A 10,938-nucleotide genomic window follows, 5' to 3' on the forward strand; every position below is an offset into this window, starting at 1 on the left:
TATGATGGGAATACATATAGTAGTGCACTATTTTTTTTTTTAATTACATTGAGGTATAGTTGATGTACAATATGACATCACTTTCATGTGTTCAACATAGTGATTCAAAAGCTTTAATTGAATTTAATTCTGTTAAAAATGATTTAATTTGATTCTGTTAAAACCAGCTAAAGTAAAATATTATATTTACAATTAAGAATCCTAGCTGAGGGACTTCCCTGGTGGTCCAGTTGTTAAGAACCTGCCTTGCAATGAGGGAATGTGAGTTCAATCCCTGATCGGGGAACTAAGATCCCATACGCCTTGGAGCAGCTCAGCCTGTGCCACAACCACTGAGCCGCCCCATAATGAATGGTCCTGCATGACTGGGTGAAGGCCCCACGTGCCACAGCTAAGACGCAATGCAGCCAAAATAAATATACTTTTTTTAATGGTTCATTCTTCGTGGAGTTCTTGTCAAATCTTCCCCTTTGTCACAATATACACATGCATGTAGAAATGTACATTCTAACATGAACATGTATGCATCTACCACACACATGTACATTAATAAATGCATTTACTTGAACATACATTACAAATACATGTGCACTATGCTCACCATACATACATAGGTGTATATCACAAATCATACATACATATAAACAAATGTACCTAAGGACCCATAATCTTACACACACTCCCAAACACAAGCATATACATTTAGGCCAGTGGAGAGATGGGGAAAACAGAACCACTGAGGGGGCCTGTGAGGTTGAAGCTGGGATTGGAAAGGGAAGTTGAGACAGGTTATGGAGGAAGGACTTAGCGGAATGTTGTGATATCATAGAAAGAGCCCTGAATTTGGAACTGGATGATCCTGAGATTAAGTCACAGCTCTGCCGTTCACCAGCTGTGTGACATCGAGCAACAGCCTTGACTTCTTTGTGCTTCAGTTTTCCTATTTGTAAAATGGGACTTTGTATCGACAGAACGAAGTTCCAGAATATTGTAGGTGCTTAATAACAAGTCATAACTGCTGTTATTATGGGTGTATCCAGGGACTAAAGGTATTTGCATGGAGCCTTGACCTCCATGAAGTGGTATTTCAGGAAAAAACCTTCACCTAGACAATTACAATCACTCTCCCATCTGAGACCAGGAGGCCCAAAGGAGGTGAAAGCACTAACCCTAGGGCTGAGTGTGGATGATGCCTGCATCATAGGAGGCCTCGTGCATGAGGCAGGATGCGTGAGCCAGGCCTGGCCTGAGTGTGGGACTTTGCCCACACTCAGCTCTCCAGAGCAGGAGTGGTCCTGCGGCATTCCTGAGGACTGTGAGGCCTGGTTTGCCTGTTGTGTGAAGTAGGACTCTATTCTCTGGAAGGCCACAGTTCTGGCTTCTTGCCTTTCTCAGCCACCCAGTGTCTCCAATGGGCCTTAACGTTTACCCTTTCCTCTCAGCTGGGCATGGTGCCGGCTCCCCCATCAGCCTTTCGGTCTTGCCAAGGAGGGACTGCAGGCTTGGTGGGAAGGCGCCCAGAAGGCATTTAAGGATCTGGGTTCAAGTCCTGACTTGGCCACTTCCTAGCTGCGAGGTCTTGGGCCAGTCATTTCCCTTTTCTGAGGGCCTGAGTTTGCCTCTCTGTTCAATGATGATCGAGAGAGCGATCTCAAATGGTATGGTGAGAATTAAGAGAATGAATGTGAAAATGCCTAGTTAGGGCTGGGCCCACAGTGGGGACTCATTCATGTTGCCTGAATACTTAGAGTAAAATTACTAGATGAAGACACCTGTGTTTTTGGCCAGGATGTGCCAAACGTGTGTGAGCTTTAGAAAGTCTCTTACCTTCTCTGGATCTGTTTCCTCAGCATGAAGTGAGAAAATGGGCCTGGATAATCTTCAGCCTCCTTTCCGGCACTAGGATTCCAGAACTTGGTGCTCTGAACTGATAGAGAATTCCCTGGTGATCCAGTGGTTAGGGCTCTGTGCTTTAACAGCCCAGGATCTGGGTTCAATCCCTGGTCAGGGAGCTAAGATTCTAGAAACCAAGTGGCGTGGCCAAAAAAAAAAAAGTTGAACCATCAGAGTGTCTTCCTCTGATCCTTTAAGGGCACACATCTAGAGTGTGAAGGGTGTCAAGGTTGGGGACAGATAGAGAGCAAGGACCCTCTCCACCCTAGAGACCGGTATGCTTTGTAAATTAAATGGTAAGGGGCTCTGTCTTGTGGAGGGAGGGAGGGAGTTCAATGTGTGTATGTGTGTAAGTCAATATAAGTAAAAGTTTCTCAGTTGTGTCCAACTCTTTGCAACCCCAAGGACTGAACAGTCCATGGAATTCTCTAGGCCAGAATATTGGAGTGGGTAGCCTTTCTCTTCTCTAGGGGATCTTCCTGATCCAGGGATCAAACCCAGGTCCCCCACATTGCAGGCGGATTCTTCACCAGCTGAGCCACAAGAGAAGCCCAAGAATACTGGAGAGGGTAGCCTATCCCTTCTCCAGGGGATCTTCCCCACCCAGGAATTGAACTGGGGTCCCAGGTTCTCCTGCATTGCAGGTGAATTTTTTACCAACTGAGCTATCAGGGAAGCCACAAGTCATTATGAGGGGGATAACTCTGGGTACTTGATCAAGGAATCCAGTGGATCCATCTGTCAGCCATGTATTGTCTGTCTGCCAACCATCACCATCTTTGAGGTCTCTGTTCCTGGAAGAATCCTGGGTGACCACACATTGAACTAACAACCACAGGTGTGAAAATCAGATTCCCACTCTGCTTTCACAGTCTGGTGAGGACACGGCCGGGACACTTGTGACCACTGAAAGCACAGTTTGTGCTGAGAAACCAGGGCACCTGGTTTGCATTCTGGGGACAGTGTGGTCAAGATGGGCCACAGCAGCAGGCAAGGGTGACAGATGTGATCTGCTCTTGAGAGATGGAGAGAGCTTTCCGGGAGTGGAAGTGGAGGTGAGAAGCACATTCCAGAGGTCGGTTGGGGTGGAGGCATGTGGTGTCCTGAAGGTGTCAAGCCAGGAGGATTTGACAGGCGAGTGAAACTTAAAATAGAAAAGGGAAAAGGAGGAAACCAGCCTTTGCCCCTGGACCTCCTGCGTGCCATATGCCCTCTCACAGACACCTCACACCACACCTCCCAGGTAGGTTTTCCTCACGCGACTTTTACAGAAAGCCCAAGCACGGATCACACAGCGGAGGCCGGATCTCCGACTGGAAGCTATATCCCAGTTCCTCCTCTCTCTTCATCCTCTCTGAAGAGTGGAGGATTCTTTAGCAGAAGAGGAACAACCAGTTTCCCCCTAAAAGGCTAGAGAAGCCCTCCTCTTCCAGGAGGCCTTCCAGTGCCCTCCCAGGGAGAGGTTCATGACTGGAACACGCTCTGTGGCTTATTAGCCTTATCGCCACTACTCCACCCAGGACAATCTGATTAAATCCTGCTGTCCTCAGTGAAAGGCCTTTTATAAAGGGCTCTGCTCTCCACAAATAAGGGCCGCCTTGCTTCCTTGCCAGAAAGGGCCTTCAAGGTCTAGGACAGACGATAGGAGGGAAACTGTCACTGCCACAGAGGGGAAAGGTGTGAGCAGACAGAGCCTTGCTTAGATTTCTTTCTTTCTTTTTTTTACTGCATTGTGCAGTATCTTAGGTCCCTGACCAGGGACTGAACCCGTGCCCCCTGCAGTAGAAGCATGGAGTGCTAAACACTGGACCACCAGGGAATTCCCAGCTTTGATTTCTTGATCCTGAGACTCCAGGGCTGCACTGCCTGATGCTTGACACCAAGAAATTAAAATAGGGAGGGATAATAAAAGAACAAAAGAGAGTTTCATTCAAGCCAGACTGAGGACTACACCCCAGGAGACAGACTTCTCAAACAGTTCTGAGGAATTGTTCCAAAGAAGCATGGTTCTCGTAAGTTTCCTGTCTTGTCAGAACTATGACAGCGGTGCGTTTCTTCAAGGTTTCGAAAAAGACAAGGAGCTGTCACAGCACATCAGTGTGACCCTGATGCCTGGGGAGGGAGCCTTATCATCAAAGAAGTTACCAGCATTGGTGTCCCAGGAAGGAAGGACCTTCCTTTTTTGCTTGCTGGCCTCATTATGGAGAATCTTTACTTCTGGACAATGTATCTTTATTTAAATGGTTAAAGGAGATGTCCAATGTATGTTTAATAGGCCACAAAACAGGCATAAAATTTAAGTTAAATCACATATAAGCCAGAACGACTTCTCCATACCTCAACATATGGAAATTTCTTCCATCAGGTGTGTATCCAAAAGAATTGAAATCAGGGCCTCGAGAGATATTTGCACAGCTGTGTTCACAGCAGCGTTATTCACAATAGGCAAAGGGTAGAATAACCTAAGTTTCCATCTGTGGAGGAATGAATAAACAAAATGCATCGTATGTACACAAAATGGACCAAATGTTGTTTAGTCACTAGGTCATGACTGACTCTGCAACTGTATGGACTGTTGCCCACCAGGATCCTCTGTCCATGCAGTTTCCCAGGCAAGAATGCTTGAGTGGATTGGCATTTCCTTCTCCAGGGGATCTTCCCCACTCAGGGACTGAACCTGCAGCTCCTGCATGGGCAGGGAAATTCTTGACTACTGGGCCACCAGTGAAGCCCATATGTATACAAAATGGAATGTTATATATAAAAAAGGAATGTTACTCAGCATTAAAAAGGAAGAGAATTCTGACACAAGCTATAACATGGATGAGCCTTGAGGACACTATGCTAAGTGAAATAAGACACGCACAGAAAGACAAATACTGTGTGATTCTCCTTTTATGCAATATCTAGAGGAGTCAGTCATAGAAATAGAAAGTAGAACAGTGGCTGTCAGGGCCTGGGGATGGGAGAGTAGGTAGTTATTGCTTAATGGATATAGAGTTTTAGCTTTGCAACATGACAAGGATTCCAGAGACTGGTTGTAAAATAATATGGTCAGACTTGATACTGAACTGATAACTTATATGCAGAGTACATCATGCAAAATGCCAGGCTGGATGGAGCACAAGCTGGAATCAGCATTGCCAGGAGAAATATCAATAACCTCAGATATGTAGAGGACACCACCCTTATCGCAGAAAGCAAAGAAGAACTAAAGAGCCTCTTGATGAAAGTGAAAGAGGAAAGTGAAAAAGCTGGCTTAAAACTCAACATTCAAAAAACTAAGATCATGGCATCCGGTCCCATCACTTGCTCCTTGGAAGAAAAGCTGTGACCAACCTAGACCGCATATTAAAAAGCAGACATTACTTTGCTGACAAAGGTCCATCTAGTCAAAGATATGGTTTTTCCAGGAGTCATGTATAGATGTGAGAGTTGGACTATAAAGAAAGCTGAGGGGAGAAGAATTTATGCTTTTGAACTGTGGCATTGGAGAAGACTCTTGAGAGTCCCTTGGACTGTGAGGAGATCAAACCAGTCAATCCTAAAGGAAATCGGTCCTGAGTATTCATTGGAAGGATTGATGCTGAAGCTGAAGCTCCAATACTTTTATCTCCTGATGTGAAGAACTGACTCACTGGAAAAGACCCTGATGCTGGGAAATATTGAAGGCAGGAGCAGAAGGGGACGACAGAAGATGCAATGGTTGGATAACATCACCAACTCAATGGACATGAGTTTGAGCAAGCTTTGGGAGTTGGTGATGGACGGGGAAGCCTGGTGTGCTGCAGTCCATGGGGTTGCAGAGTCAGACACGACTGAGTGACTGAACTGAAATGAACAATCAAAATGGTTAAGAGGGTACATTTTAAGTTATGTGCTTTTTTCATCACAGTATTTAAAAGGAGCTGAGCAGAGAGATTTGGAAGAAGAGGGACAGGCTTGCTGCTTGGTAACGCAGAGAGGAGCTTCTTGCTAACTGTATCTAAGATGTGCTCAGGTCCCTTTTAGCATCAGAGTACTCCCTGGATCCCAGCTAAGCCATCAACAGCCAGAGCACATGGGTAGTGCCAATTCTGAAAGGCTGACTCCTTATCTCCTCTTGATACTCTTCTTCTTTTTTTTTAACTGAGGTATAGTTGACTTAAAATATCACATTAGTTTCAGGTTTACAACATATAGACTCTCTATATTTTTGTAAGTAATATTATTATGAAGTTATTTATAATAAAGTTATTATAAAGTATTGAAGTTATTATATTCCCTGTGTTGTACATTACTTCCTTGTATCTTTTTCATTTTATACCTAGTAGCTTTTTACTTCTTAATCCTCTTCTCTTATCTTGCCCCTTCCTTCTCCCCTCTCCCCACTGGTAACCACTACTTTGTTCTCTATACCAGTGAATCTCTTTCTTGTTGTATTCATTCATTCTTTTTTTTTTTTTTTTTAGATTCCACATGTAAGTAAAAATATACAGTATTCATCTTTCTGTAACTTATTTCACTAAGCATAATATCCTTCAGGCCCATTCACACTGTCACAGATGGCAAATTGTCATTCTTTCCTGTGGCTAATATTCCAGTGTGTGAGTATGCATGTGTGCATGTGTGTGCCGCCTCTTCTTTGTAAATAACACTTGCTATTTGCTGTATTTTTGATGACAGCCATTCTGACAGGTGTGAGGTGGTATCTTGTGTTTTCTTTTAATATTTATTTATTTGGCTGTGTCAGGTCTTTGGTGTGAAATGCGGGATCTTCAAACTTCATCATGGCATGCAGGTTCTTTAATTGCGGTATGCAGAATTGTAATTGCAGCATGTGGGATCTAGTTCCCCGAGCAGGGATCAAACTTGAGTCCCCTGTACTGGGAACATGGAGTCTTAGCCACTGTGGACCACCAGAGAAGACTGACGTCTTTGCAATCTTGATCATGATGAAAACCCATTCACTTCTTTGCCTAGTTGCCTGCCCAATGACCCCTATCAGTCCTACCTAAAAATCAAGAGATCAGCTTCAGAATATTCTGGAAGGAGGGTTTGGCTGTCTGGCATGAACCTTGTAAGTTATCCTATGAGCATCCCATCCACCCATCCATTCATCATTCTAGCCATCCATCTGTCTACCTGCCTATTGTTTCACAACATTATATGATGAGTATCAGCTCAAGAGACTGCAGAGGTGTGTATACACACTTTGCTTTATGGAACCTACTCTGGTGGAGGATGTAGACAGGTTATCAGGAGAATGAGATGCAGTGTGATAACGTGCTGTGACAGGGTCTTCTAGCATGTAGGAGAAGTTCCAGTCTGTGATGAGAGTTCACAAAAGTGGTTTAGCTTTAGGCTGAGACTTGAAAGAGTAATGAGACTTAGCCAGTTAAGCTGGAGAAGGAAATGGCAACCCACTCCAATATTCTTGCCTGGAAAATCCCATGGACAGAGGAGCCTGGGGGGCTCGACTGACCGTGAGCGCACAACTAGTGAAGTATGGAGAGAGATGCAGGGAGAATGCACCTGAGAGAAGCTCTGGGCAACTCTGCAGAGCTTCAAAAATGCAGTCGAGGATCTGAGAACAGTGGAGTCAAGGCAGGAGTGGTGAGAGCTGAGTCAAAGGAGGAAAACAAGGATTTGGATCTTGTAGGATTTTTTAAGCACCTTGCGAGGTGCCGAGGCAGGTGATGGGAACACAGACACGACAAAGTGAGTGGACCCAGGTTGAGAAGCAGTGGAAGACAGGGGGAGATCAGGGTCCCTGGAGCCAGATTTTGGGTGAACAAGATGCTCAGCCCCTTGCACAGTGTGGGACCGCACCCACATAACCTGACTGTTTCGGGACAAGCCAACCACCCAGGAGGAGCACCTCCGGTCCGGGGAAATGCATCACCTTCCACCCAGCTCTGTTCTTTCTCTTGGGGAGGGGGATTCCTTGAAAACAGCACCAGTGAGGCTCCCTACCCCTGCTGTCTGGCTTCTCTCTGTCCTTGAGAACATCTCTGCCCTCTTCTTCAATCAAGGATGTGATGTCTTCACTCCTCCAGGAGTCTCACGTGGGCAGTCTCACGTCTTACAAATCGTTCCTGGGGCTCCCTCCTGTGTCCAGCCATCCCTGTCTTTCCAAGACCACTTAGGTAGTGCCCCTGTGGGCCCCAGGCCCAACCTGCTCAACCCAGTTGCCTCAGGGGCCTCTGTCTGAATGTCTGCCCCCCGTGTCCAGATGTGAACTTCCTAAAACTTACCTTTGGGCTGCAGCCTCAGTCCTGGGTCTATCTCCAGCTTATCTGCCACCCACCCCTAAGGATAAACCGATTCTGTGAGCCAGAGACCATCTCCTGTCACCCTTGGGCTTCCTCAGCTGTTCTCAGCTGACTTTCTCAACAAGAGTCGAAGGTCACAGGTCACTCCTCTCTGAGACAGTGCTGACACCTGTCACCCAGAGAGTGACAGGGACTGATAGTCCCAGCACCTGCCATGGTTCAGAGTCCATTAAGAGCCACAAAGACAAGAATAATTATTTACAGTGTTAATGGAAGGAACAGGAGGTGGGGCAAATGGGAACTGAATTAAACCTGATAGAGGAGGGCCCTGCCTGTAATTCCCAGGCAAAGGGAAAGTTCTTGTAACACACGCGATGCCTGGAGCCTTCCCACCGTTGAGATGAATTAGTCACTGGTGGGGCCGAGCTGCTGGCAACGCGATAGCTCCCTTACAACGATCCTCAAAAGAGATTCAGCAAGGGTCCCAAGAGCCTGTGGCTTAAAAATACTTTATTTTCTTGGGCTCCAAAATCACTGCAGATAGTGACTGCAGCCATGAAATTAAAAGACACTTGCTCCTTGGAAGAAAAGCTATGACCAACCTAGACAGCAGATTAAAAAGCAGAGACATTACTTTGCTGACAAAGGTCCATCTAGTCAAAGCTATGGTTTTTCCAGGAGTCATGTATAGATGTGAGAGTTGGACTATAAGGAAAGCTGAGTACCAAAGAACTGATGCTTTTGAACTGTGGAGTTGGAGAAGACTCTTGAGAGTCCCTTGGACTGCAAGGAGATCAAACTAGTCCATCCTAAAGGAGATCAGTTCTGAACATTCATTGGAAGGACTGATGCTGAAGCTGAAGCTCCGATACTTTGGCCACCTGATATGAAGATCTGACTCATTGGAAAAGACCCTGGTGCTGGGAAAGACTGAAGGCAGGAGGAGAAGGGGACGACAGAGGATGCAATGATTGGATGGCATCACCAACTCGATGGACATGAGTTTGAGCAAGCTCCGGGAGTTGATGGAGGACAAAGAAGCCTGGCGTGCTGCAGTCCATGGGGCTGCAAAGAGTCAGACATGACTGAGTGACTGAACTGAGCTGACACATATAAAGCCAGGGAACCTCAGTGAAAGAGTAGCCATCTAATTTGTAGTCAAATGCTCTGTCGTTGAGCTGTACCCCTGCAGCAGCAACCTAACTTGGAAACATGGAGAAAATTTTTAATGTATTCTTTTTTTAATTTTTATTTTTATTACTATTTATTTATCTAGTTTTGGCTGCTCTGGGTGTTTGTTGCTGTGCGTGGGCTTTCCCCAGTAATGCCAAGTGGGAGCTACTCTCTAGGTGCAGTGTGTGGGCTTCTCCTGTTGCGGAGTGTGGGCTCTAGAGCACCAGTGTCAGTAGCTGTGGCGCACAGGCTTAGCTACTCCGCGGCTTGTGGGATGTTCCCAGACCAGGGATTGAACCCATGTGCCCTTGCCCTGGCAGGCCGATTCCTAACATCTGGACCACCAGGGAGGTCCTGGAAACACTGACTTTTGTTCCGGCCCCATCACAGAGGCCCACTGGAGGGTGGGCAGAAAGCATGGACGATCTTGAATCGGGTTCTATCTCAGCTCACACAGGCTGTGTGACCCTGGGCAAGTGTCTTCACGGCTCTGAACCTGCATCACAGGCTTGGAGCTGGGCACACCCGGATGCAGATGACACATATAGTGGACATTGTTCCCCTTCGGGAGGCTCTGCCCAGCTCCCCTTGTGGCTCCTCCAGAGCCGCAGGCCAGAGAAGAGGCCTCCTCCATGGGCGAGACAAAACCAGGGATTGTCCTGAGTCTCTGAAACCCTTTGTTTATCCCTGTGCTTCCTGACTCTTCCTCATCTTGCCCCGAGCAGGTGGCCAGGCTGGCCGGTGGCATGTGCGTGCTAAGTCGCTTCAGTCATGTCCAGTTCTTTGCGATCCCATGGACTGTAGCCTGCCAGGCTCCTCTGTCCATGGGATTCTGCAGGTAAGAATACTGGAGTGGGTTGCCATGCCTTCCTCTAGGGGATCTTCCAGACCCAAGAATCAAATGGGAGTGGAGAGGCCATAAATAGCCTGAATAGGGGCTGGGGGTGGGGATGGGCAGTCTGTTTTGTCTCACTGTAGCTTGCCACCCAGCCTGGCCCTGGAGTCCTCTGACCCGGAGCCACGCACAACTTTCTGTCCACCTTGCAGAGGGCACTAGGGGCAGGGTGGGGGAGGGGGCGTCTCTCACATGGACCTCAGTGGCTCTAGGAGTATCTCATTGGCATCTCTGCCCAGGCCTTGCTGCCGTGCACCCCGGAAACGGGGTCTCCAGCCCTCAGTCCTTCCCCCCCACACCCACCTTCTAACCACTCAGAACCTTCTTTTCTTTTTCTACTTCTTTTTTTAAAAAACTTTTTATTTTGTATTAGAGTATACCTGATTAACAATGTGATAGTTTAGGGTGCGTGACAAAGGGACTCCACGACAAAGGGACTCCGCCATACATACACGTGTATCCATTCTCCCGCAGACAGAACCTGCTTTCTTTCCCTGCTCTGCCCAGGCTGTATTTGCTTCCTGAAACCATCTCCCTGAGACACCCTGCCTCCTTGTCCTGGCACACAGATCATCACACTGGAATAATCAAAATCAGCAGGAATCTGGATGGAGCTTCAACTCTGAGCTGTCTGGTGTGGAGAGGTGGGAGGGCAGCCAGAGACGGAGGCTCTGGGTAGATGTACCCACTCACTCTGTTCTCCAGGCCTGGGCTCACTCTTGA

Source organism: Budorcas taxicolor, chromosome 19 (genome assembly GCF_023091745.1).
Source record: "Budorcas taxicolor isolate Tak-1 chromosome 19, Takin1.1, whole genome shotgun sequence".
In the NCBI taxonomy this organism is placed as follows: domain Eukaryota; kingdom Metazoa; phylum Chordata; class Mammalia; order Artiodactyla; family Bovidae; genus Budorcas; species Budorcas taxicolor.